Genomic DNA, 27,291 nt, shown 5'->3' with positions numbered 1-27,291 from the left:
AAAAACTTTTGATTCCAAAACTATCGGGCAAACATTGTCGCTGGGCTCATTAAAAAGTTTTTTCTTATTTATTTATTTTATTTTTATTTATTTATTTTTATTTTTTTTTTTTTTTGTGAAGCTCATGAATTTTTCTATTAAAGCAAAAATTTTGCACGCTTCATAAAACCGCGACAAGGGCGAAACTCGAGTGACAGCAGTTGGCTTAAGCGGAAGAATAACGCCTGAAAGGGTTGCAGCTTCTTCTTGCTTAACATATGTATATATGTATGCTGTACATATATAATATATACGTATATATCTACGTCAGCGCCTTAGGTACTCATCAGAAATTCAGCGTGCGTGGGCGCATCTTATGAAAACTCAATGCCAGTGCTGATGACATTCATTGTTTTGTTTTGACAGCTTGCAGCGAGAGAGAGAGAGAGAGAGAGAGAGAGAGAGAGAGGGAAAGAAATACAGCGAATGGTGGAAGGAGAAGGGGGCAGAAGGAGAGGAAATGCGCTGCTTCATGGCATTCTTTTTTCAGCCACATGTAAGCTTAAATTTCGGGCATAACTCGTCAGGCATATCGAAATATTTATGCGGTATATGAAATTTCGCTGGCATTCAAAATGCCCTCGGTTGCCATCGTTTTGTAGGCCCTTTTTTTTCAAATTTACTTCTTTATTTATTATATTTTCTCTTTTTTCAGACATTTCCTTCAAGTGCGACGCGTCAAGTTCACATTTCCGCTTTGCTAACAGATGCCGCTCAAGCGCGCAAAAGTTTTCAAATGAAAAATTTAGCTGCTGTCCGTAGTGGGATTAGGCTTGTCTCCATCTCTTAATCACAATGCAGCTGAATGGGATAAAATTGAAGGACGCGAAATTTGCAAATGAATAAATAATTATATGTGCTTAAAATTATATTTTGATTTCATTTAAAATATGAAATGAGAAAAGGTTCGTGTGTGTGTGTTTTGCTTTATATTTTAGAAATATAAATGAATTTGGGTTTTAATATATATACATATATACTACATGTTGTATCAATACTTTATAATTTTGGGTTTCATTTATTTATTGTGAGTAGATTTTACCATGTCCTTATACTAAGCGCAATGGCTTAGGAAAGCATCTTGAGCTTTTTTATTTTTAATAAATATATAACATTAAGATTCTTATAAATGAAATATCATATCAGTTAACCTTATAGACTAATCTATTTTTGCTTGGTGTAAAATATCCCAAAGCATTTTTAACTTTATGTATGTGACTCCTTTTCAATAATAGTTATTACGGCGGCTAGATTTTTATTCTTTCATATTAATTTGTGTCTGGATGTTGACCCTAGCTATAAGAGCATCTCCTCAAGCTTTAATTTTGTCTAAGAATTAAAGCCAACATAATATATGTACATATATACAATATATAAAATGAGACTAAAATCAAGTTTTTTTTTATTAAAAGCTGACTAAGCTGACATTTATTATATAATCTATTTTCCTGGCATTAGGTTATTTTCGATAAAATGGCAAACTAATTGATATTTAATATTTCGCAACTTCAATGTTATCGATAACTTTAAGAGCATTAATACCACTCGAAAAAAGCACTTTCAATGTCTTTTGCTATTTTAGAGTGCTCTAGAAGATACCCTGCACCCTGCCTACTGCAAGAGTTTAAAGTTTTTAGGAGTCTTATTGATGACTTTCTTTTGCTCAAGTGCAATTTTTTTTATCAAATATACATACATGAAGCATGATAGCACATTAAAGGATATATAATGAAGCAGGATTGAGATGAGGCTGAAGTGAATGCTCCTGAATGACTCAGAGCTTATATCTAAAATACTTAAGAGCAGAGTATTTTGCATATAAAGTGGAATACCTGGAAATATCTTGACAAGCGCTAAATTCTCTTTAAGTATCAGTCAAAGGCGGCTCTGAGAGCTCAGTTAAGTCTCACGAATTCCCTGCTTATTTTCGAACAGAGGACAGACACTCAGATGTCTACAAAGCCTCTAATCATCATGCTGATCAGTCTACCACGCCTCCTTGTGCAACAGACAGATGCGTATACAAACTAATATACCCCGACTACAAAATGAGTTCAGGGTATAGCAACTCTAAGCACTTTTACATGTTTCAGTTGAGGCAACCAACAACAACAACAACAACAAAGGCTATATATTTATGCAAGCGTATTATTTTGCCTGCCTTCGTTAGATCTTCAATCTTCGGGTCCGAAATAGACTTTGTAACTGAACTGCAATTTCATTAAAGCCTATCTGAGTGCAGACAATTTATTAAGTGTTGAGCGTTCGGACAGAAGCCCGCACTTGCTCATTGAGTGCTCGGCTCGGTGGGTTGTTGGTGGTGCGAGGTGCAGGGCTGCGCCGCAACAGAATGAAGCAATTTTAATTTGCTGGGGGTAGTAAAACATCAACAGCAACAAGCAAAGCAGTCGAGCAGCCAAACCGAAAGTTTTTCCACACCAAATGCAGTGGGCAGGAGGCGGTGGTGGCAGCGGGGCATAGGGAGAGGCGGATGGGCCCAGGGCCAAGTGTTGCATCTCATAAATAAAACCAGGGGAAGTGCAAGACAGAGACAGTAGCTAAAAGAAAGAGAGGGCGTGGGACGGAAGGATGAGAGCGTGTGGTGGTGGGGTGGGGGAGGGGGCTGCTTTAATGGGAGCAGGAAGATGGCAGGACAGTGGCAAACTGTGTTGCGCACTTGGCCAGAGTAAGAGCATATTTTCTGCTTTTAATTGCAATATATTCTTTTTAGACAAAATGACTGATGATGGCTGAGCCGAGCGGAGCTGAGCTGAGCTCGTTTGGCCGGCAAAAATATATTGCCATGAAATTTGCACGAGGCAGGAAACGGAAAGCCAACGCGGAGACAGCGCCGGGCATTGTCCTTCGAAGGCAACTCCGCTTTGACTGCTAAATGAACAAGCCAAACTCATGCGCCCCTTCCCAGCCACACGCCCAGCCACGCCCAGCAGCTGGAGCTGTTGGTCGCTGCGGTCGGTTGTCCTTGCATCTGGGATACAAATAACTTGGGCCGAGAATACATTGGGGCGCGCTTTGTCTTAGCCAGCGATTTGGCCAACGCCATTTTGATGATGAATAAATGAAGGCCTTTTGTGTTCGGGCAAACGTGGCCAAAACCAAAAACAAAAACAAGTAAGAAAGCTCTAGTCGAGACTGCTCGACTACGAGATCCCCTGAACCCTTGGAGCAATAGATATTTCAATACTTTTTCGCGACTTTCAGCTTACACAAGAAACACGCACACACACACACACACGCACACGTACGCACACACAGGTATACATACACACACGCATACAGACACACATACACACACACACGCATACAGACACAAACGCATACACACACACACATACACACACACATACACACACAAGCACCCACGCATAAACACGCATGGGCTGCAGTGTGCGCTTACTATGAGAACTTAATTGTTTAATAACTTTTTTTTATGGACGTACGATCTTCATGAAACTTTCAGATTATGATTATAACATGAATATGCATGTAATTGCCAAAGCACAAGTCTCTAGTATTTGAAATACGCTTTTACAAAAGTGAGGGTGAGGGGGTGAATTTAGAGGTGGGGGGTAAATTTTAACAAAAACCGAAATTGTATAAATTGCATATAAGCATACATTAAAAATTTGGAGACTCTAGCAATAAAGGTGTAGAAGATATAATTTTATAACTGGGTTTCGATAAGGTTTTTTATCGATAAAAAAAGATCGAGATGAGTTATCGATTTTTAATGATAAACTTGATATGCGCGCTGTAATTACGGACATTTTAAAAAAATTTGAAGTCTCTAGCTCTTATATCTTCTGAAATCGACGCGTTCATACATACGGACAGACGGACAGACGGACAGACGGACAGACGGACAGACAGACGGACAGGGCCAAATCAACTCAGCTCGTCACCCTGATCAAGAATATATATACTTTGTGGGGTCTGCCACGCCTCCTTCTCCCTGTTACATACATTTCAACAAAACCATTATACCCTGATTTCCCATTGAAAATGGGTTCAGGGTATAAAAAAAAACAAAAAAAACAAAAAAAGCAAAAAGAAAATACAAAACTTACCACTTTCATTCAGTGCTCGCGAAAGAAATAATTAAAATCAACTCAGGGCTTAGACTGAGGCAGCTTCACAAATCTGTAAGCTCCAGACTTGTCCCAATTTGTGGACACACACACACACACACACACACACACACACAGATATAGGCTCAGCCACTCATAATGCTCTAATTTATTTAGTAGCAATTCAGCTCAGCTAAAAACTTGCTCAACTGAATAAAAAGCTGCCAAATTGACGAAAAATCTCATAATTTGATTTTATTTAATTTTTATTTTTTTGTCACGTTGCGCAAATTTTATTATTGGACATGCCAATTGCAGCGACAACAGCAGAGCTCAAGATTTTTGCATATTTTTTTCCGTTCAGTTTTTAGCAAACTATGCAAAAGTTTGCAGCGCTCAAAACAAAATGATTAATGAAGCTTGGAAAACTCGCGGCGCAAATTTAATCAAGCGCGAAAGCAGATCGAAACAATCGTAAAAAAAATCGCAAACTTATAATAAGCTTCAAATTTGTACAATATGCTGTGGATGTAGGAGTGGGAGTGGGAGTGAAAACAAAAGTGCGATGGGGCTTAGAAAATAAATTATGCCATGGTAAGAGCAATTCCGTTATTCTAAGGCCGCTGTGATTTATTACGCGATTTTTGACATGCATTTATTCAGCATTGTTTCTATATTCCATTCAGCTGGGAGTGAGAGGGGCAGAATGCGAGAGAGAGAGGGGGGGATAGTGAGAGGCAGAGAGTGTGAGAGTGCGAGAACCCAAGAGTAATGAATTGCACAGCGAATATATATGTATGTATGTGTGTGTGCGCTTGAATAAAAAAGGTTATATTCTCGCTCTCTCACTCACACTCTCTAAATATATTGGCATTTATATTTATGTGTAATCGAGTCAGGTTTCATAAATTTTAAGCGTACAACATAAACGCTAACTTTTAAATTATTGTAGATATAAATAGATAGACATAAATAAATGTATGTCTGTATAAATAAATATATATGTGTATGTGTATATAGATACAGTGATAAGATAATTTATTGTGCATATAAAATAAATACTGCATGCTAGTGCATAAATAAAAAACAATAAAAATAAATATATTACATGGTAAATTTATATAAATATATATGTATAGATATATATGGCGCAAAATTTGGTTCATGAATCTGCAATCAATTACATATATACAAAGATAATTTGTTATAGATAAGTACTTGCATTTAATTGATTAAAATTAATAGTTTGAATGACCCAACATTTAATTTTCTTGTATATAACTTTAAGCCTAAATACCTGCACTTATATTCTCTGCTTAAAATTTGAAAAATAAATAAAAATATTAATATGTATGCCTATGTTCATATACACACACAAATGTAATTCAAATACGCTGCTCTCAGACACCAAGAGCTTTTTAAAATCTACCTACTACAATTATGATTCTCTTTGGCGACCAAAACCTTAACGGATCCATGAAGAGTTTATAAAGTCATCTCGCGCTGCTCAGCATCAGCAGGGACCACTCTCTCTCTCTCTCTCTCTCTCTCTCTCTCTCTCTCTCTCTCTCTCTCTCTGTCTTTCCTCTCTTTGGTACATACGCAAGCTCACTTGGATAATATTTAGAGTTCGAAGCAAGCTCTCAGCCGCTCTCCACTATTGTAGAGGTAGAAGGCAATCAAAACAGAGTTGAACACGGAAACTGTAAACTCTCTTGCCCTCTCTCTGATCAAATCAGAAATGAGCAGCCTGCAATTAAAACGCAAACACTCACTCGGTTAATATTTACAACAACAGAGCAGGAGGAGCTGTCGGTGCACTTCTGTTTCCATCTCACCTTCCCTCTCTCTCTCTCTCTCTCTCACACACACTCTTTCCTTCTGCACAATGTGTACAACTCTATGCTCTCAGCTTCTCACACCTACTACAGTAGAAGTGGAAGGCAATCAAAACCAAATGAACAAGTCAACGGTAAACTGCATGAAGAGAGAGAGAGAGAGATCGAGAGAGCGAGCAAAAACGAAAACAAAGTTTGACTCCGCTATTAATTACGACGTCATATTCTTGATGAGTTGATTTGATCCGTTCATGTGTGTGCCTGTCCGTCGGTTCGACGGTTCGTCGGCGACTTTACTTGCTATAAAAGTTAAGGACATCATATTTTCAATGTGAATTCTTGAATACCGTCAAAAGAATAATATAAAAAAGATTTTGCCTATTTATTTATTATAATTATTATTATTATTATTATTTTTTTTTTTTTTTCTATAAAAATATTCCAAACCTATGCTCACAGAAAAATTCATTTAATTTATTAGAGTCTAATCGACAGACTGAAAATAATAATTAATATACATACATATGAAGATTTGCATACATACAAACAAATATGAATATAGCTGTGTTATTTAAAGTAGCAATGCGTCTGATCCCTAAATGTCTGATTACAGATTATCTCCTAGTGCATCATACCCCACTGAGATACTTGTTCATATTTGTAGCCAAGCCGTCACTCGATAAGGGTCAACAAGAATTTCCAGCAGCTGTTCTCATTCCTATTGAAGTCCTGCACAATCCATTTTTAGCCCCATTTCCACTTCCGTTCTGGGCTTCCCGGCCGTCGCCACTTCCTCTTGAACAGCTGCTGTCCATGTCTTATTGAGATGCCAAATCTCACTTTAGACTACATTTATATTGCTCTTAAAGTTTCGGCTCGGCTCGCTCATTTTTTATGCCGAGCTTTATCTGGTGCACGTGCTGCAAGCGAGCACAAAATATTTAAATATGCTCGGAATACAATGGAAGCTTTTGGCCAGTTGACGGCAGTCAGAAACATTCATCATGGCTGTCAGTTTTATGTTAAATTTTCATTAAACTTTTGACCGGTGTATAAATAATTCGATTCTATTCAATTGTTGTTGTTGCTGTTGTTTGTTGTTATTGTTGTTTGTGTCCCTCATCAGTGGCCATCACAGCAGCAAGAGGCAAAGTTTTGATATAATCAAGTGTCCGATTCATGCATATTTGTTTTTCACGTATTCATGAGCTGCAAACACCATCAATTTGATAACTGGCACCCGCTGCCTCTGTCGAGCAGCCGGCATGGGGCCAAACGCCCATTGCGTTGAGCCAGCTGCTCAAAATTTGACAGACGCTGGCCCCTATTGACAGCTAATAGGGGTGGGGCTTGGTCTGGCCAATTATTAACATAAGCCCAAATGAAGATGACGTTGACATCGAGCGGGTGACAAAGTTTTAATGATACTGTTAAGGCTCGGCATGGCACGGCACGGCACGGCCACGACTTGCACGGAAGGCAATTAATCACAGTCTTCCACTGCCACGTTCCACTGCCCCTGCGCCTTGCAGCTCGCTCCTCCCACTCAGTTTGAGTGTCGCTCAGCTTTTATGGCCAGGACGGTCAGCAGGAGTAGCGCGTGAAACAGCTCACGTTCAATTGTTTTATGCCAGTTGCGGTGCTTCGTTGTACTTGTTCGAGTGAATCGTCTTCTGCGCCTCCCCCTCTCAATCTCTCTCTCGCTCACTCCTCGTCGCTTTATGATGTCCTTGTTGCTTTGGCTTGAGCCATGCTGAGTGCCGTGAAACTTTTGTGAGCCTTGGCGAACGTCAATTTGGCTCCAAAAACTGGAAGCGCACAAATTGTGTGTGTGCAGGAGGGAGGGCGGCGGGGCTTTTAATGGCCATTTGAGGCAGTTTATGCAGCTGCAACTTCTCTGTCTCTGTCTCTGTCTATGTGTATGTGTGTGTGTGTGTGTGCGAAGATGGTCAAGTTGTTTGTTGCTGTTATTAAATTAGTTGCGGGCGATTTGCGGTAATTAGAGTAAAGTTTTATGGTCCTTTGAACTTGTTATGGCTGCCAGGCTCGACATTGTCTGCCTTTGACTTCCTGCATATTTTATAAGCTCTGGCCATGTTACATAAATAATAATTTGAGGGAAATTCTCTGGCATATATTGTTCAGCTACATAGACGGCCAATGTAAATGGTCTATAGATATTTGCGGGTGTGTAGGGGGACATGAGATATGATGAGGCAGACAGTTCGAGTGGATAGTTTCGTGTAAAACTTGAGCTGCTTCCCTAGTTTAAAATGAACTTATATTTGATATATGTATGTAGCTGTAATGCAGTCGAGGCTCGATAATTCGAAATGGTAAGGGAACATATATATATATATATATATATATATATATATATATATATATATATATATATATATATATATATATATATTTTTTTTTTTTTTTTTTTTTTTTTCGATTAACACAGAAATTTAAATTATCGAGAAATATTGAGAACGAATTTGTTTCAAGGGGATAGAATTTTGTTCGATTTTCGATTTAGTGGGGTACGAATTATCGGGGTTCCACTCTACTTCATTTCTTAACTGTAGTGAAGCTTTAAGTTTGACATGTTTATGGCTTTACTTTATTTTTGTAATTTTTTAAAAATACTTTCGCACATTGCATAATCAAAATCGAAAAAAAAAATTTCACATTTTATTAAATATTTTAAAATTATTTCCTTTTTATCAATATAAACTTCAGCTGAAATATAGCTAGTGCAAATACTAAAAGTCTTCTCAGATCTTACTCCACATACATACAGCATTATATTTTGCCATCGCTAATCGATGTTAAATGAAACTTCAAGTCTTTCCACATATTTCATTGGCACAGTTAAGAGTTGAGAGCAGACATGAACGCTTATCTCGGTCATGTCTGTCGTTCATCTTCATAAACTGTGAGCCGTCTCGCCGTCTGTTCGTGCGTGTTGCTGAATCTTAACCGAAGTATCATCATTTATTTATGACACACACAAACACACATACACACACATACACCTTGACAAGCTGCAAGTTGAGTAGCAGAAAGAGACGCAACCTGACAGCGACGACAACACCTGGAAGGAATCGGATGCTGTTGCTCTGACTGCGGCTGGTGCATTTGTGCGGCTGCTGTGTTAATAACACGTCAACGGCAGAGCATATCAAGCATACGCCACGTTGTGTGCGCAAGGCCTGTTACACAATGTTACTCCATGGAGAACATGGAGCCCTGGGCTGTGGGTGCACCCAAGTTCAACTGGCTCAACAGCTGCAGACTAAACGCAGCTGGCAACGAGCCATCGGCACACGCAGCCCTGCAAATTGCAATTAATTAATTGAAGTACTTAAGCGCCTCACTGCGACGCTGCATGCCACACCATTAATAGCAGCAGCACCACCACCAGCAGCAGCTATCCCGGCTACATTACCGCAAACTCCGTTTTCAAATGGATGTCACGTGTCTCTCGTGACGGTGTCTCAATGTCTCAATACCTCAATGTCGCACCGGCACTGACAAAATCCACTCAGCCCGGCCTTATTGATGCCTCGCCTTACGCTCTGTGACAGCTATTAGGACTGCATGACTCCCATTAACATGCCGCTTGCCACATGCCACATGCCTCATGCCACATCCTGCATTCCGCTAGCTGCATTCTTGACTTGTATTCGACCAAATTCCACAGTTTCTTTCTGTTGCGCTCGGCATGCCATTCAGGCAACAGGGCTTTCAACAATTGGCATATTCATTTATCCTTTCAAGCGCCGAATTACTATAGTCAATACGGTTAATCAAGCCGCGAATGTTGAGCATATAAATATCAAACGTACAGAGGACACACGTGGAGCTGCGGGTGAAGAATTTTATTGCAATATTTTTATTATACTCCTTAGGGACGTAGTCGATGGGCGGCTGATGTCCTTTGGCGTATAAAATATATGAAATATATTATTTATTTAGGAAGAGGGTGAGCTATTATTTACGAATGTGAAAAATCGTTAGAGTTGCAGAAGATCACGTCTAAACGACTTCAGATGTCTCATGCATTAATCTTTGCCAGATATGAGTCAACAGAGGTTTTACTCTATACCAATGACCTCTCTCTGATTTAAGACATAGACAACATCCTGATCGCTTCATCCCTTATATGATCAGCTGACAGAATCTTTCATTGGACGGCTTAACTCTCAGCATTGGGCTCATATCTCTGCTATAAGAGATAGATATAAGACAAATTTGATTCTTTTCTCTTTGCTTGACAATGATATCATATATGTAATAGTCTCAGATCCGGCTATTGGCTTAAATCAAATATAAGATATCAATATAAGAGAGTATTTTATATAGAAAGTTGTTTCTGTAACCAGTGACTCATTTCTGACATTATCATCATCTTTGATTTTTATTTTATTCATATATATGAACCGAAACTCTTTACAGAGCATCACTCAATTCAGCCACATCGCCAGCTCATTACTGAATCATTCACTCACAAATTAAATGAATGGCATAATTCGTGAAAAAAAAGAGAAAAAATGTGAAATCAGGAAATAAGAAACGCAATGCCGCTGTCAGCCTACTTTACACACATTAACATACAAATTTGATCGAAGAATTTCCTTACGACGTCTCGTGCTTATTAATTTGGATTGATACGGAAATGAAATCTCAATTTGAATACACATATGCCTATATCTCCAATCAGATACAATCGAGGAACAGAGCGACCCTCAAAAACAATATTTATTGTAATTTGTTTGCAGCCGTACGCTGATAAAAATAAATTGCATGAAAATAATAAAAAACCGAACATGAAAAAAAATATAAGAGAGAAAGAGAGAGAGAGAGAAACAAAATCAACACAAATAATTTTTAAAGTGTGTTCACATTTAATATTCATTGAAAATGTATATAAATATATGTATATACATACATATGTATAAATGCATATATGTATGTACGTATTTGGCAACAACAATAATCATGAGGCAGGCATAGCGGCAATAACAACAACAACAAACACAAACGAATTACATATATAGACATATATGTATAGAAACACATGCGTATATTTGCTTATGTGGCATGACGAGGGTTGACCCAGATGTTGCTCTGGCAATTTACTTTGTCGAATTTGCATTAATACTGATTGCTGAGGCGGCTTTATATGAATCAGCTCATATCGATCTGTATTTGAGAATTTGGTTAAAGTTCTATTCGCAAATACGTTAGACCTCATCAAAAGAACTTAACTATAATTTCTTTAAATTTTATAAAGTTTTTCGACACATTTAGCAGCCATCGACTTTTTCAGAATTGAATGACCGGCTTCAGTAAGTTTTTCAATATTTAATTCTTATAGAGATTACAAATGCAATCCCTCCTGTTTAGTCAATTTTCACACTCTTATTTCCTTTCTGCCCAAACATATCCATAATAATAATAATAATCTCTTTTATATTAGAGCATTCCTAAAAACGTTTCAATCTCATTGCGCACCGTCAAAACCAAACAAACAATTCGAAATGGCAAACACGTCGAAAAGGGCAAAAGGTTGGCTGAACGTGAAAGTGTTGGTTAAAGCGGGATCAACTTAATTCCCAATGTAATGTGATGCGAACAAAACATTTTCGCAGCAGCAGCGGCAGGACAAAAGCAGGACAACGACAGTTCATATAAATGAGTATTCGCTTGTTTCTCATCGTGATTGGGATAAATTGTGATTTACAAAAATAAAAAACACTGAGAACAGAAAACAGAGAACAGAAAACAGAGAGCAGAGAACGGAAAAAGGTGACAAGATAATTCACATGTAACTGAAGACTGTGAAAATTCAAATTACATTGTCAAATTGATTATAAGGCACAGATGTTGAAAAAAAAAATTTGTTATGCATTAAGGCGTGAAATGAGACAGTAAAGGAAATTCAATTTGGGCTATACAGTATATGAAATGAATTAAATACATACATATATAAAAATTTTACATTATACATCAATTTTGGGCTTACAATATTTAACTTAGATACATTTTTTTTATTTATTTTTTACTTTTCATTGTTCTCATTGAATGAAATATACATGTGTATAAAAATATTACATTTTATATTGAATCAAATACTTTAATTCTTTAATCTTTCTTTTTTTCCATGAATTAAATATACATTTGATTATTTTTGGAAGTTTTTGCTATTTTAAATTTTTCTAAATTAAATGTACATTTTTAGGTATTCTTTGTCTTTATTTTATTTTTTTATTTTTTGTTGTTTAAAATATTTATATATTTTTTTTATTTCTTTATTTATGTTAAAAAAAATATACATTTTTAAGTATCTTTGTTTTTTCTTTCTTTTTTTTTTTTTTTTTTTTTTTTTTTTTTGCTGTTGCTGACTTTTATTGTTTATATATTTTCATATATTTTTTTATATATTTAATTTCGAAAGAGTCTGAAATAGGAAAACTTTAAGAATAACTTCACATATTAAGCTAGACAAATATGCAGAAATTATGATATATATACGTTTTTTGTTGTTTTTGTTTCCATATTTCTTTGGCTGCCGTAAAGATAATAAATATGTGTGGCACATGACTCGCTTAATTTAGCAAGTGAAATTCTTGGCACTCAGCATGATATTTAATATGGCAAGTAAAGCATTTGATTAAATGTCCATTTGAAGCACATGCTAGCATGTATATATACACATATATATATAAGTCTGTATATGTATTTGAGTACATATATTATTAGTATATACATGCATATATATCAGACATAATGAATTCAATTAATTTACTCTTGCCAAACAGTCGACGCATGCTTTTTATGCTTACGACCTTGTCTCGGCATCATTATGATGACTGATTATTGTTGTCAGCAGCGTGTGTGTGTGTGTGTGTGTTGGTGTGTTTATGTCCTGTATTCACTTTGCTCTCCCTCTGCGTTTTTGGTTTTGTTTGGCTCACGTTCCTGCGGTTTTATTAATGCGTGCTAAATGTGCCGTCAAAGACGTCGTCTGCCATATACATATGTATGCGTATATACACAATGGAAGACTTGGCTACTGCTTCACATTCATAATAAACCCACTTGTGCAACGGCTTTCGCCTCATTTTTGTGAACATCATGATCTTGACGAAGCACCAGGCACTTATTCCATTACCTAATATAAGTTTGATTTGGCCCTGGGCAAACAATGGACCTGGCCAAGAGCTGCTCATGTCGCTCTCTATATATATGGCACCTATATTGGTTTTATTTCAAGTGCCCAGCAAATTCACATCAGATTTTACACACACATATACATACATATGTATATTTATTTTTGATAGTCACTAAATTGTAATACTTAATTAGTTGCAATTTTGTTGTTGTTGTTGCTGTTAGTTTTTGCATAGTTGATTTCTGTACATGTTTCGCGCCGCAAGCCTTCATTCAGTCTATTCCGTTTTTCGACCACCGAAATTTGTTGTTTCGCTGCAAATTTACGCAAATTTATGCAATTAAAAGTTCAGTTTTCTATTTTCGGTTGGCTCGTTCGCTGCTTGGCAACTGATGTGACTGTAAGCCATGTTGCGGCTAATTGGCACATTTATTTTCTAGACCACATCAAATGGGTGACGTTCGCAAATTATAATTTTAATCCATCAACTGATTGAATTGAATTGACCGCTTGATCGTCTTTGACGAATTGAAAAGAGCAGAAAAGCTAAATTGTAAAGTCTCTACAATTTGTAGTAAATGGTTGGTTATTAAAGGTGTATTTTGAAAAGTAAATTGTCTAACTATAGTTATATCTACTACAATTATAATTTACAAATTTATGGCTTTTCTTTAATATTATATATATTATATACATATATTTTGTATATAAATGAGTTTTTTAGTCATAGGGCAGGTAAATATATTTTTAAAAATAGTTTCAAATATTTTAACATATGATTATTTATTAGGAAAGTGCAAAACCTCAACGAAATATAAAGAAAAATACATTTATTTATAAGTCAAGAGCTATTGTTCCTGGACTTTTCTTATCGACTAACAAATCGACATATCGAAGTTGGAGATCAGGGCTGCGATTTACATAATTCGTCAAGCATTTAATACATAGACATATAATGTTCCATAGCAACAAAAAGCTCCTGTTTCTTGATCTGTCGACTAAGACTATAAGCCTGATCATGTGATGGCTTCCGCAATGCCTTTATTATTTCAACTACATGGATAGATACTTTTGCTAGCTCTCACTCTATATTTCTGCCTCTTTCTCTCTCTCTCTCTCTCTCTCTCACTGCACTCTCTTTGTTGATCTGAACTCTTAGAACAATTGATCGTATTTAATTCTAGAAAATTCCAGAAAAAGCTGCTCACATAAAATCGAGCTCAAGTTTTAGTTTAATAAATTGCATATTCATAGATATGACCATAGATCACAAAAACACAATTTTATGAATAGTTAACTGAATCAGTTTTGGCTTGCAATAATTTGGCCATGTTTGCTTTTGGCAGCCCGCGTGAGACGTGAACATAATGCGTCTATTTGCCACTTAATGAATTTTTCAATAGCTGGCCATAAGTTGGCCATAACTACGGGTGTGACTGGCAAATGGCAAACCTGTGTTCGCTACTCTCTCTGCCTCTCACTCTCTCTCTCTCTCTCTCTCTCTCTTTCTCAGCCAAACTCTTGCTGGCGTTGCCAACTTGGCAACTTTGCGCAAGTGGCAAATAAAGTAATGCAGCGCAACTTCTTAGTTTCTGCAACTTTTTGCATAGTTCGTGTTGAGAAAAACAAAACACAAAAAAAAAAAGCAGAAAAATTGAAGCAAAACAACAACTAAAGATGGTAAACAAAACCCGTTGACTGTCGCAGTGCAAAAATTTCCGGCTTCGGGCTGTGCCAAGTTAAATGTAATTGTAATTTTTAATTTTAAGTGCTTGCCAAAAACAAAGGAGAGCCAAAAAACAAAAAAAAACAAAATAAAAAATAAATTTAAAAACAAAAAAAAGGAATAAGAAACAAAACAAAATGAAGAAGTAGAAGCACTTGCTGTATGCTAAAGTATTTTGTGCCAGCAATGCAAATGTTAATTGCGCAACACATAACTCATATACTAGCAGCAGAGCAGCCAAAAGGAAGTTGCTGTTGTAGGGTGAGAAGAGATGGCAAGCAGAGTGTGTGTGCTGCATTGGTGGGGCTCTTGGAGGGGGGCTTAAACCTCTTTAATGAGTTCTGTGCCATCATAATTGGTTTTGCTGCAAAGCGAAAGACAGCTACAAAATGTTGCCAGCTGCAGGTTTTGCTGCAGCATAAAGAAAGCATCACCCAGCAAATGGGATATTATATATAAATTGTTCTCTCAACTAGTTCAAATTTCTTTGAGTGCACTTTTTACATTCTTTTTTTTTTTTTTTTTTATTTCTATTTATTTTTATTTATTTACTTTTTTTTTGGGTAGGAATTATAAAAAAGTAAATGAGTTGAATATTGAGTATTTAGAACATATAAATTATTAAATATAAAGCGTTTATAAACATATTAAAAATATTATTATTGCTTCAAAAAAAAAAAAAAAAAAAAAAAAAAAACAACCAACATATTTATATTATAATATATACATATATATATATATATATATATATATATATATATATATATATATATATTTTTTTTTTTTTTTTTTAAATAAGCTTTTATTGAAGCAATATTCATAATTATGCTTATACATTTTCCTCTATTTTACGAAACAAATAAAATAACAAAATTTGCGAACTTTTCTTTGGTCTGTAAGGCAATTAGACATGTTATTATTATTTTATTTAAACAATATTCATATTTTAAATGTGTATTATATTAATAAATATAAAAAAGATAAAATAATAAATAAAAATTATATTTTCAAATAAATCTAAAAAAAAAAAACAAAAACTTACAGTATAAATAAAAAAGGAAGAAGATATATATATATAAAATATCTTACAAAAAATATCCTGTTTTTTGAATGCCTGCTTAAACTGTAAAATTATTTATTTCTTATTAATTACTTTTAGAATTTTACAAATAAATATATTATACTATATTTATAATGATAAATAATTTAAAATATATCATTTTATTGAGCTATTTTTTTTTTTTTTTTTTTAATTGATATATATATATATTTGCAATAAAATAAAAAATTTAGTAATAAATCCAGGTGCGAGCAATTGCTAAATTAATATAAATGCGCACTCGAAAACTTCTGCGTGGAATCCATTTAACACTCGCCACTGTTGCAGTTGAAACGGGCTAAAATTTATTTGAGTTCTGTTGGGGGAACACTTGGCCCTAAAGCCCTACACGCTCTGGGCAGCTTTCAATTGCTGGCAATCGACAGCAAAAACTGACCCCAGCGCATGTACATATGTGTGTGTGTGTGTGTGCGCTTAGTGTACACTACGTGTGTGTATTTTTGTGTCGTGCTGAGGCCCTTTGTGCGTTACTTATGTGCGGTATTGTGTCTGATAAATGCGACGCGTTTGCTAGCCGTTTGTGCCTGCTGCCTCCTGCGAGCAGACTGCTGCCTGGCACCGGCTGCCCATAGCCTTTATACTGCAGCCTGCAGCCAGCAGGCAATGCATTAATTTGGTCCAGTTGCTGGCGCTGCTCCATTGTCCCGAAGAGTCCTTTTGGCGCCACGCGCAAGAATTGCAATTGTTTTGCTATGCCAGCACATCGATGATATGCTCATGACTTTCTGAGTGTTATCTTGGCCCAGGCAGGAACTGTGGCCCATTGTGTGGCAATTCGTGCTGCTGTTATTGCCAGTTGTTGCTCCGTTTAATTTCCACTCAGTTGCCTCACACGGCAAAATTGTGTGATTTTAATCAGCATGAAATCGTCCTCCTGCTCCTGCTCTTGCTGCTGCTGCTGATTCTCCTCCTGCTACTGCTGCTGTGTCTCCTGTTAGCTCCTGCCGAGAGCTGAGCATAGAGCACTTACATGGCTTCTCTATCGCTACAGGCCATCGTCGTTTATTATTAGCTTTGTGTTTATTAAACGCTCATAATCAAGTTTTGATCAACTCTCAACGACATGTGGCGTTAGATTTCAATGAAAGCAATTGATATTATCACAGCTATAATTAAGAGTAGATGAAAAGTTTGCTGCGGATGAAGAGAACATGAAATGGATATGAGAAATAAAAGCAGAAATAAATGATTGTAAAAAATGAATCGAGACCGTTTAATCGAATTTCAAAGCTTTATTAATATTTCAATATTTTTTCAATTAAAGTGAATTGTTAAAACTGTTAAAAACTGAGTTTATGCACCCATCGTTAGCTAAGAAAAAATTATCGACATTTATTTTTGTATTCTTTTTTTTTTTTTTTTTTTTGCATAGCTCTTCTTCAATAACCGAAATAGCTGAAGGAAATCGATGATGTGAAATGTTAGCTTCAATAATAATATAAATAACAAACTGAGCACAAACAAACTCAATTATCACATTTTATTCAATATTGGTTTATATATAGAGAGATTTTTGCTTGTTCCTTAGTTAACAATGCTTTTAATTGGTTGCAGTTTATCCAAACATTTTTTCAAGCTACTAGCGAAAAGGGAATAATCACATTGTTGAGATGTATGCAATGTGCGAATGCTGACATGCCAATCCGTGCATTTATGCACAGCAATATCAGATGAGCCCAAAAAAGTTTGTAATATTTTCAAATTGTTTTCAAATAATCCAATCTAAATTTAAGTATTTTTTTTTCGATAATTCATTATGTTTTCTTTTTATATATGTATATGACAATCGATAATCGATTGCAAAGCCAAACGGCTTTAAATAGACTGTTCTGGAGCCTTGAAGAAATATACAAAATATTTTTAAATTTTTAATACTTCTCCCTCTCCACCTTTCCTTTTTTATCTCAAAAAAAAAAAAAAAAAAAAAAAAAAAAATTATAATAAAAAAGTTTCTCAATTATTACAAATATGTACAGGTATTTGCTGGGCTCAGAGTATCTTCTAGTCGATTACTGCCGGTTACTGTAACACTTTTAGGGTTTTTTTTTTTTTTGGTAGAGAAAAAAAAAGCTTAAAATATTTTTGAAATATTAATATATGTTTTATCAAAGAAATTTACAAATTCCAAATTCCTTTTATCTACTTTAATAAAATATTAAAATATTTGTACTTCCAATTTGTTATTTGTTGTAATACAAGCTACGGAAATTTTAATTATCGTAGTCTGCTGAAAGCATTGAATTTGTAAAATCTGCCACAAATGGATAAATGGCGCATTTAATATTTCAACACTTTGCAACACATTACATGACAGTCACACTCACAACACTATCGACATATTGATAAAGCTGGCAGAGCTCACAAATTTCACACATTTCGGAGCTATAAAACGGCGATCAATCTAAGCGCAATCCACGAGCTTTGGCATTTGCTGCTGAAAGTGCAGGTTATTAATTTTCATTTGACATATAATTTCAGCAAATCGCAGGTCACAATAAACAAATCACGTCACAGCTGCAGTGGGCGAGTGGGCGGGCAGAAAAAAAGGAAACTGCCAAAAACAATTCAATTCAATTCATGTTGAATTTTGTGAGTATTTACAGCTGCACGACCTCTTTGTGGCCATGTAGCATTTGGTAGCTGCCTGTAGTTGGCAGTCGGCTGGTTCAGTTGCTGAAAATTGCAGTCGCATATTTTTGGTTAGATAATTATGGACTGACTGGGCAGCGGCTGCCGGATGCGGTTGCCAAACTGCGTTGCTTTGGTTGCCTTCAAAAATTATTCCTCACTGTCGAAAAATTCAATAAACACCAACTGTGTGCGAGCGCGTGCTAGTATATGTGTGAGTGTGTGTGTGTGTGTGTGTGTGTGTGGTGTCCCGTTGGCCTATGCGTGCACGTATATCCTGCCAGGGCGGCAGCTTGGTCAATTTTTCTGGCTAATGATTTGGTTTCCGCCACAGTTTCACTCGCTCTCTGTCTCCCTCACTCTGTCTCCCTCACTCTCTCTCTCTCTCTCTCTCTCTCTATAGACACAGCACTGTGTGGTTAGGTGTGTGTTAAATTTATGGCCTGCCAAGTGGTTGATTGTGAATGCCAATGGGCAACGACTGCCGTTGAATTGTGAATGCGACTGCGGTCACGGCGAAATGCTTATGAGCTGCCAGCCAGCCCAGCCCTGCTCAGCCAAATGGCAACTGGCAGTGGTAATTGAATGGCGAGCGAATGTGTAACAGCAGCATAAATTAGCAAGTCACAGAGATTTCATCGCCAGAGCCACGCTAAAAATAAATGTGAAGTAGGCCAGGAGCTGGATGATAATTAGCAGTCGGTTAAACCTTAATTCGCACTGACGACCGTTGAATTTTCTGTGTTCTCGCTAGCTAAGCGTCAATAGAATTACATATACATACATATATCGAGCCTGATTGGAGCTGACAACGAATTTGCTGAGCCACATTCCATGCAAGCTGTGGCGCCACCTGCCGACGCATACCGTTGGTTATTGGGCTTTAGTTCAATATATTTCAATCAAATTCCAATCTGTCTACATGACATCTTATATGAGTATATCAATCAAATTAGTTACCCCAAATAACATTTCAATAATTTAATTAAATATTGTAAGCTTTAAGCTGGAGCGAAAGCAACAGACCTCTGACTCCATGCAAATATTTGGTCATTTGTGTGGTGCTTGGATATTCCGACATCTTGCCACAGGCAGCTATGCTGTTCCCTGTAAAATACTAACTAATGATCAATCCTATTAAATCCCCAAACTAATTTCAGCAAAGCGCAACGGGAGTCGCACGCACAAAACCTTGCACTCAGGCAGCAGCATACACAAGTAGCTTTGTGTATGTGTGAATGTGTTTGTCTCTCTTTCTCTCTTTGTGCGTGTGTGTGTGTGTAAGCCCTGTACTGGCAAAGTTTGGTATTTGACTGTTGAGCATTTAGCAAGTGTTGGCTTATATGGACTGCGACGTACACAGTCGATTGAGTCGATTAAAAGTTGATAAAGTCAACCTAAGTAGCAATGTGAGAGTGTAGACAGTGACTAACGAAAGTACATGAAAGAGTAGGAAATTGGACGTGTAGAAATTTATTGATTTTGTTAAAGTCGAACCCGAGAATGAACATATATATATTCTCTATATGAAGCATAAGGGATATAGATCAAGTCGGATTCGTCTGCTTATTTGCAGAGATGATGCAGAGATCTGAATGATACACTCGCCATTTCAAAGAGCGACAGTCAAAGTATTTTCCTTTTTCAGACAATCCAGTACAGCTTGCTTATAGCTAATATTAGAAGTAGACTATATGAAATATTTTTGAAGCGACTCGATACCCATCTATTTGTTATGGCATAGGTTTGCTTATCTTAAAGGTTATGGAAATACTTGACTTCATTCCCGTATCATAGGTAGTAAGATTTGAACACCTTCTCGCATCGCTGACAGCCCAAAGAGGCCGAGTCGACAAGCAGAACCTACACTGCCAGCCGCCTTTACTATTTACTCTTTTACAGACCCAATTTATTTGTTTATTGTTTTTAAATTGAACTTCATTCATTTTCTATTAAATGCGCATTAAATATTTGAGTAAAGTCTTAACAGAGTTTTTATGCGCAATCGCTGGCCCTGGCCAGCTATATTTGAAAGGTAACACGCCAGCAAGTTGGCCCAAATGTTGTGAGCACGCTTTATTGGCCAATTTGCGAAAATGGCAGCGACTGTTGCACTCGTTGTCGATACTGCCAACTTTGCTCGCAATATATAAAGTTCCGACGCACATGACCGACAGTTCGCAACAACAACAACAACAAAAAGTTAACGAAGAAGCAAAAGAAAAAAAAGAATGTCTAGCAGAAATTGTATTGTAAGAATAAGGAAACATTGAAAAAAAAAAAAAAAAAACAAATAAATAAATAAATAAATAAAATTCAATTGAATAAAAAGATTGTTGATTATAAATTGAATTTTTTGAATGACATTTTCCAGAACATAGGATATGAGATAGTAAAGAAAATTAAGTTATTAATAATAACTTAAAAGTGAATTCATTTACTTATGATGATAACTTTTGCTTCAAAAATATGTATGTATAACTAAATTGAATATAACTAACTATCTTTAATTATGAATCGAGCAGAAAAAAGTGATGGAAGTTAAATTAACTAAAACAAGTCAATTTATGCTATTTATTACTTAACTTTTTACTGTTACTTTGAAAAAAAAAAAAGGATTATAAATAGCAATTTAAAAAAATAAAATAAATAATTAATAATAATGTTTTTTTTTTTTTATGTTGTTTGCAACTCAACTTTTCCCTTTTAGTTTAAACTAACTTATTTGTTCTATTTATTGTTGAAATAACAATATAATAATATTAGCATTGAATCACCTAACAATACTTCGATTTCTTGTTTTATTTTATTTATTTATTATTATTTTTTATGATAAAAATTAGGCTCTATGTATATGATTTTATTTGTTTGCAACGTTACTCTACTTATTTATATCAAATTAATGGAAAAATACCAAATATACAATTTTACTTTAATCCAATTTAATGCGCTCTGAGCTCCCATGTTAATAGCTTAACATGATGCGCACTGCCAGTTAACAGTTTAGATCAAATGCAAACGAGCTAAGCTATATTGAATTCAAAAGCTGTAAAGATCAACTTAATTTGATTTGCGTTGCTGTGGAGGAATAACAATTGTGGATACAGGCTACATTCAATAAAATTTAATGGAATGCATAATGTCAATTTTGATTTAACAACTAGAAAATCTAATGAAATTCAAGACTGACACACACACACACACACACATACACAAGCACATAAGAAGTAATTGGCAAGCAATAAAAAAATGCTGAAGTGAACTAAGAGAAGACAGAAAGAAGTGTGAAGCAGTCGTTGTAACTGTGGCACACACACACACACATACACAGAGAGAAATATCGAGTCTTGTGTGCTTGTGCGCAATCTATTTGCACTAAGTGTTCGTTAGAAAATGTTTGCATAGCAGCACTCAACGTCATTCAAAACACATGTAAAGGAGCTCGAAGTGAGCTGCTTCAGCTGAGCCACTGTGCACTCTCTCTCTCTCTCTCTATCTCTCTGGGTGTGTCTGTGTGTGTGTGTGTGTGTAAGGAAAATCAAAGAAAATCAATAAAAGCAAATTGTCGTAGGAAAACAGAAATGTGCATCATTTTCACTTTATGCAAATTGCAAAACTTGTGATGAAGTCGACTCGGAAGACGCAAACGCAGATGCAGACGCAGAGTCAGCTACCCAAACATTTGAGCGCTATATGAATGAATGAATGAAAGCCCATGCGAGTGTTCAGTAAATGTGTTCCATTCCTGTAAATGTGTGCCTGTGTGTGTATGTGTGTGTGTGTTTGCTATGTGTAAATGCATGGCTGACAAAAGGCATTTGCATATTTAATGTTATTACGTTATTTTGCATGCCGCACACAAAAATTTATGATTGCATATGGAACGAGGGGTTACCCAGGGCTCTGCCCTAGCATTCCGAATGTGCATCCATATACATACGTATATATTTTCACACACCAAATTTTACAATAATTCCGTTACAACTTTTTAGGCGCTGCTCCAGTCACACGCTCCCACTTTATGTCGTCGTCATCGTCGACGCCATTCACCATAAATAATAAAATTATTTTACTGTCAGTTTGAATTTTGCACCGCCCACATGGCCACGCCCCAGCTGGCAAGGCAAATATTGAAAAATGCATTGCTAGGAAGGGAAGGGAAGGGAAGAGAGCGGAAAAAAAAGAACTGCCATTAAAAACTCGTTTCAGTTACTCCACTGCAACTGACGTCGACTCAGGGCAGTCGAAGATGCCACAGCGCATTTGCGGTCTATGCGAAGTCCTCGAAAAATTATAAATGCGACAGAGTCGAGTGCGGCTGACAATAACAAGCACCCCTTCAGCTGAATGATTTATTTCCATATTGAAATCAACAATTTACCAGAGCGAAATCAAAATCAACTGAGCAACTGAGCTGGGTCTCTTAGAGAATCACGAGTGGAAAATGATTCTCCTATAAATATGCATTTATTTAATTGATATGACTACTCATGTTAGGAAACTAGTTGAATGGGCAAACAGGTGCAACAATCGCAGGTGAGCAAACAGTTTGAAATAATAATAAAAAAAAAAATATTTTAATATACGAGTATTAAAGAAAAATAATATTAATAAAAATACTAATGTGAAATGTATGCATTTTCTTTAAAAATTGTTTTAGGAACAAGATATAAATTGAAGAGTTATTGTATAAAGATTCATTTTAAATCCACAGGTACAAAAAAATAAAATTAAAATAAAAAATAAAATAAAAAACATGAAAACGAATAAATAAAAAATAAATAAATTTAACATTTAAATCATCCAAACCCAATATAATCTAAATTATACTATTACATAATTATATCCTACTATTTATATTACATTCCAAAAATGATATATTAATTGGATGTTTTTTAAATTATTTATATTGGTACTCATGCTTTATAATAGTATTAATATAAAAAAAGGCTTGACTTTTTTCGATTTTATTAAATATGAACAGCTTTTGTTTTCGAAACTCTTATATTCTAATTTTTTTCACCGAGGTGAATGAAAAACTAAGCATACTAAAAATGAAATCAAGCTAAAAAAAATTTTTTTTTATTTTTTTCTAATGTGATTATTGAACTAGGAAAAATTGTTTGAATAACTTTATGGTAAATTTGTAATAAATTATAGATATATATAATACAAAGCTTCAGCTTTTATTTAGAATATTCATTGAATATTTAGCCGAAAAATTATCGCAATTAAAGCTTTCGGCTAGAAGGCTCTGGAATCCTTTTAAAGCAGAAAATTTCAATTTGAGAAAATTAATAATAATGCTGTTAGCATCATGTAGCCTTAAATCCCAGGGTGTTCGAGCTAAAACCACAAATGCCCAAATGGCCTGAGCACAGATTGGCTGGTCAACTGGCTGGGCTGGCTGAGTGAGCTAACTCTCTGTTTGGCCAAAAAAAGGCAAACAATAAAATGGCCAGAAGGCAGCAAGTGTGACTTTAGTCACTTGCAATTGCCGGAAATCAGAGGGCAAAAGCCTTGCTAACTGTGTTGTATGTGTAGCTCTATTGTATTGAAAGCGAGGCGGAAGTGTTGAACACACACTCACACAAACACACATGCACACACATAGATGTGTCGACAATCATGGCAACCGCAAATCATCATAGATATTTCGAAAATTTCATTACTGAGTTTTTGTTGCTTTCGGTTGCCCTAGGTAGATAAGCTGAATGTTATCTACAATGCTGAATGTTGTCAATGAATGGCTAGATGAGGTGTGTGTCTCTATGTGAGTGTGTGTGTGTGAAGTAAGCCTACATACACACGCACAGAGCTACAGCTACGCAGTTAATGATGGCGCTGCCTGGGTTTGCCTGGCAGTCAGCAGTCAACTTATATGTGCGAAGCTGCGACTGGCTTAGCTCGGCTTGGCTTGTTGTTATTCTTCTTCTTCTACTGTTTTTATTTTTATTTTATTTTTTTTATTTTACCCTGTTCGTGCCGCATTGTGCTCATTGTTGTTGTGGTTGCTGTTGTTGTTGCTGTTGTCTATTGTCTCATTGTCTGTGCTAGCATGTATGATTTTTTATTATAAATAAGCTTCTAGGCATGTGTCGACCGCCTGAACATGCCAACTAAACTACAGCTGTAATCTGAAATGGCAAGCAACAACATCAACAGCAACAATAAACTCTGACAATCATGTTGCTCTGGCATTCTCGACATTCTATTTGCTTGCTGCTATTCAACTTTAAGATTTCCAGAAAGCATTTACAAGTAAAATAAAAAAAAAAATAAAACATGACGGCAAACAAAAAGTTTATTTAATTGATATATTAAATATATTATTATTTGAGTGAATTTATATTTATCGAAACTGTCTTATATATTGCAGATTTGACTCAATGCGGCAGTTGTCCGGGTAAGTTAATTAATATGCTTGAGTCTTAGTGTTTATTGCCTATAAAATATCAACCAAATATGTGTATATTAATCCTGTTATCTTTAAGCGAAATGTTTGTATGAAATGTAATGATGATTGGTAAATGCAAGACTTAATTTATTGATTAAACATCATAGACGAACTGACTATGAAGCCGTGTTCCATCACACAAAGGGAAGTCAGCAAGGTTAATGAAAGACTCCCTTTGTCATGTATTTCTATAAAAATTCAAATATACAATGTACTAAACATAGTAGTTGTGGATTCACACAGAGTTGAGCTTAAATATTAATTAGACATTAATGCAAGTTCATATTCTACAGCTTATATCTCTGCCTTGTTGCACAACTCAAAACACTCAAGGCTAAATTCTCATCCTGATAAACAACATATGTGTATACTTATGGTATCTGATACCATACCATACCATACCGATTTTCCATTTTCAATGGGCTTACTGTATATATATTCAAAATCTATGTAAAAAGAAAAAAATATGCTCAAGTGCTGCAGGCATTCAATTCCAATTAAACTCAATTCAAGCAAACGTAGAATGCGTAATACCTTAGTATGGGTAAATCCAGTCAATTTAATCAAGTCTAAGCACACACACACACCCACACACTTGCAGCTTACTGTTTATAGGAAACATGTTCTAGTGAAGCCAATTCTGGCTTGGCTTATACATTTTGAAAAAACAACAAGTCGACTCTCACCCAATTTGTATACTAAATCGCAAACAAATCGAAACCAATTTTTGGTGCCACCACAAGAAAAACCTCGATAAGGAATGAGTATGAAATGTTGAGAGTGCTGGCTGCCGGCGGCTATTTGTCGGCTGTGCAATGCAACACTCGGCTCAATCCCAGGTTTAAATGAATAATGGCAAATGCCCGCAGTCAATGTATGTGCCAGCCATACGCACAAACACACACAGCCAACACATTGTGGCTGAGAGTGAGATGAGGGCGAGCTGGCAGGAGATTGGCAGGAGGCTGGCAGGAGGCTGGCTGTGGCAGAGGTCGACGCTGAGTCTGAGGCTGTGTCAATTCTATCAATTGATTGCCATTATATTGTTAAGGTGAAAAGCGCAGTGGCCATGTTAAGAAATAGACTGAGAGAGCGTGCGAGGAAGACTGAGAGTGAGCGAGACGGAGCAGACACTGAAAGACAGCCAACAAGGCACAATGAATTGCAGCTTGTTACATCTTCAGTTGTCTGCTGTTGTGCGTGCAAAATGAGTTTACACTTACATAGGTAAACCATTTGCCTCATTTGCATTGACAAATCGAAGTGGGATACCGGGCAACGATTGGCGAAAAACCAAAGCTCATATAATTGCAAACTTGTCACGTAACGCATTGCGTATACGCAACGTTGCGCCATTACGTATACGCAACGTGCAACTGATGCATTGTCAATACCAAAGCCAAGTTGTGAGCGAGAAGGAACGTGTGAACAATTTTACCAACATGAATGGGAGATATGTATATTAGTAGAATATATATTACATATAATATAAATTTTTTGTATATATTTTATTCTAGAGTCGAGTCCCGATAATCCGAAATGGCAAAGGGAGTTGTTTATTTTTTCGATTTTCACAGAAAGTTAAATTATGGAGAGTTATCGAGAATGAATTTCTTTCAAAGGGATAGAATTATTAGCGATTCATCGCGATTTCGATATCGAGACTCAACTATATGGAATACCTTGATTTCCCATCAAAATCTGTCAGCTCTGAGAGCAGTTTTAAATTTATTCTTCAGCATCTGCCTCAACTGCAATTTAGTTCGACAGTGAGTATCAGGGCGCCGAGCATGCTCGCTCAGCGAACGGTGGCCTGTTATGTTGCCTGCTGGCTGGCGTCTGTTGCTGACCCTTGTGACGTGGCAAAAACAAAATTTGATTTTAAATTGGCAGCTCTCTGTGACCGACACCCACTCGAGCCCCGTACAGCCACACACAGCCAGCCAATTTGCTGGCTAATTTAATATGCAAGCGACAAAAAGCCCATGAATTGAAGTCGACGCATGTCATAAGGCATGGTTCGACGTAATTGGATTTGCAAGTTATTGTCTAAGGTTGATTTTCTTTTGCACATTTTTGCCCATTTGAAATATCGAAAAAGTTTTGCACTGAACTTGCTTAGTTTGTTGCTTGGCAGTTTGCTTTTTGTTGTTCTCTTTCCCTCTCGCTCGGGGCCCGTTGACAAGGGGTTAAGATTAGTTTCCCAAGAATATCGTTGTAGACTCGC

General features: G+C 36.2%; 1 protein-coding gene across 2 annotated transcripts in view; it reads left to right on the top strand.

The window, feature by feature from the left end:
* Positions 1-27,291, top strand: part of LOC26527527 (putative neural-cadherin 2) — a 182,567-nt gene that overhangs the window by 19,606 nt on the left and 135,670 nt on the right. For both annotated transcript variants that reach the window (XM_015165710.3, XM_015165708.3), the window contains exon 2: positions 24,987-25,013. The gene's annotated coding sequence lies outside the window, so the exon portion shown is untranslated. The remainder of the gene's footprint in view (positions 1-24,986; positions 25,014-27,291) is intronic.

The sequence above is a fragment of the Drosophila mojavensis genome, unplaced genomic scaffold (assembly GCF_018153725.1).
Source record: "Drosophila mojavensis isolate 15081-1352.22 unplaced genomic scaffold, ASM1815372v1 contig_36, whole genome shotgun sequence".
NCBI classification, from domain to species: domain Eukaryota; kingdom Metazoa; phylum Arthropoda; class Insecta; order Diptera; family Drosophilidae; genus Drosophila; species Drosophila mojavensis.
This window is presented reverse-complemented; position numbering and strand designations above follow the sequence as displayed.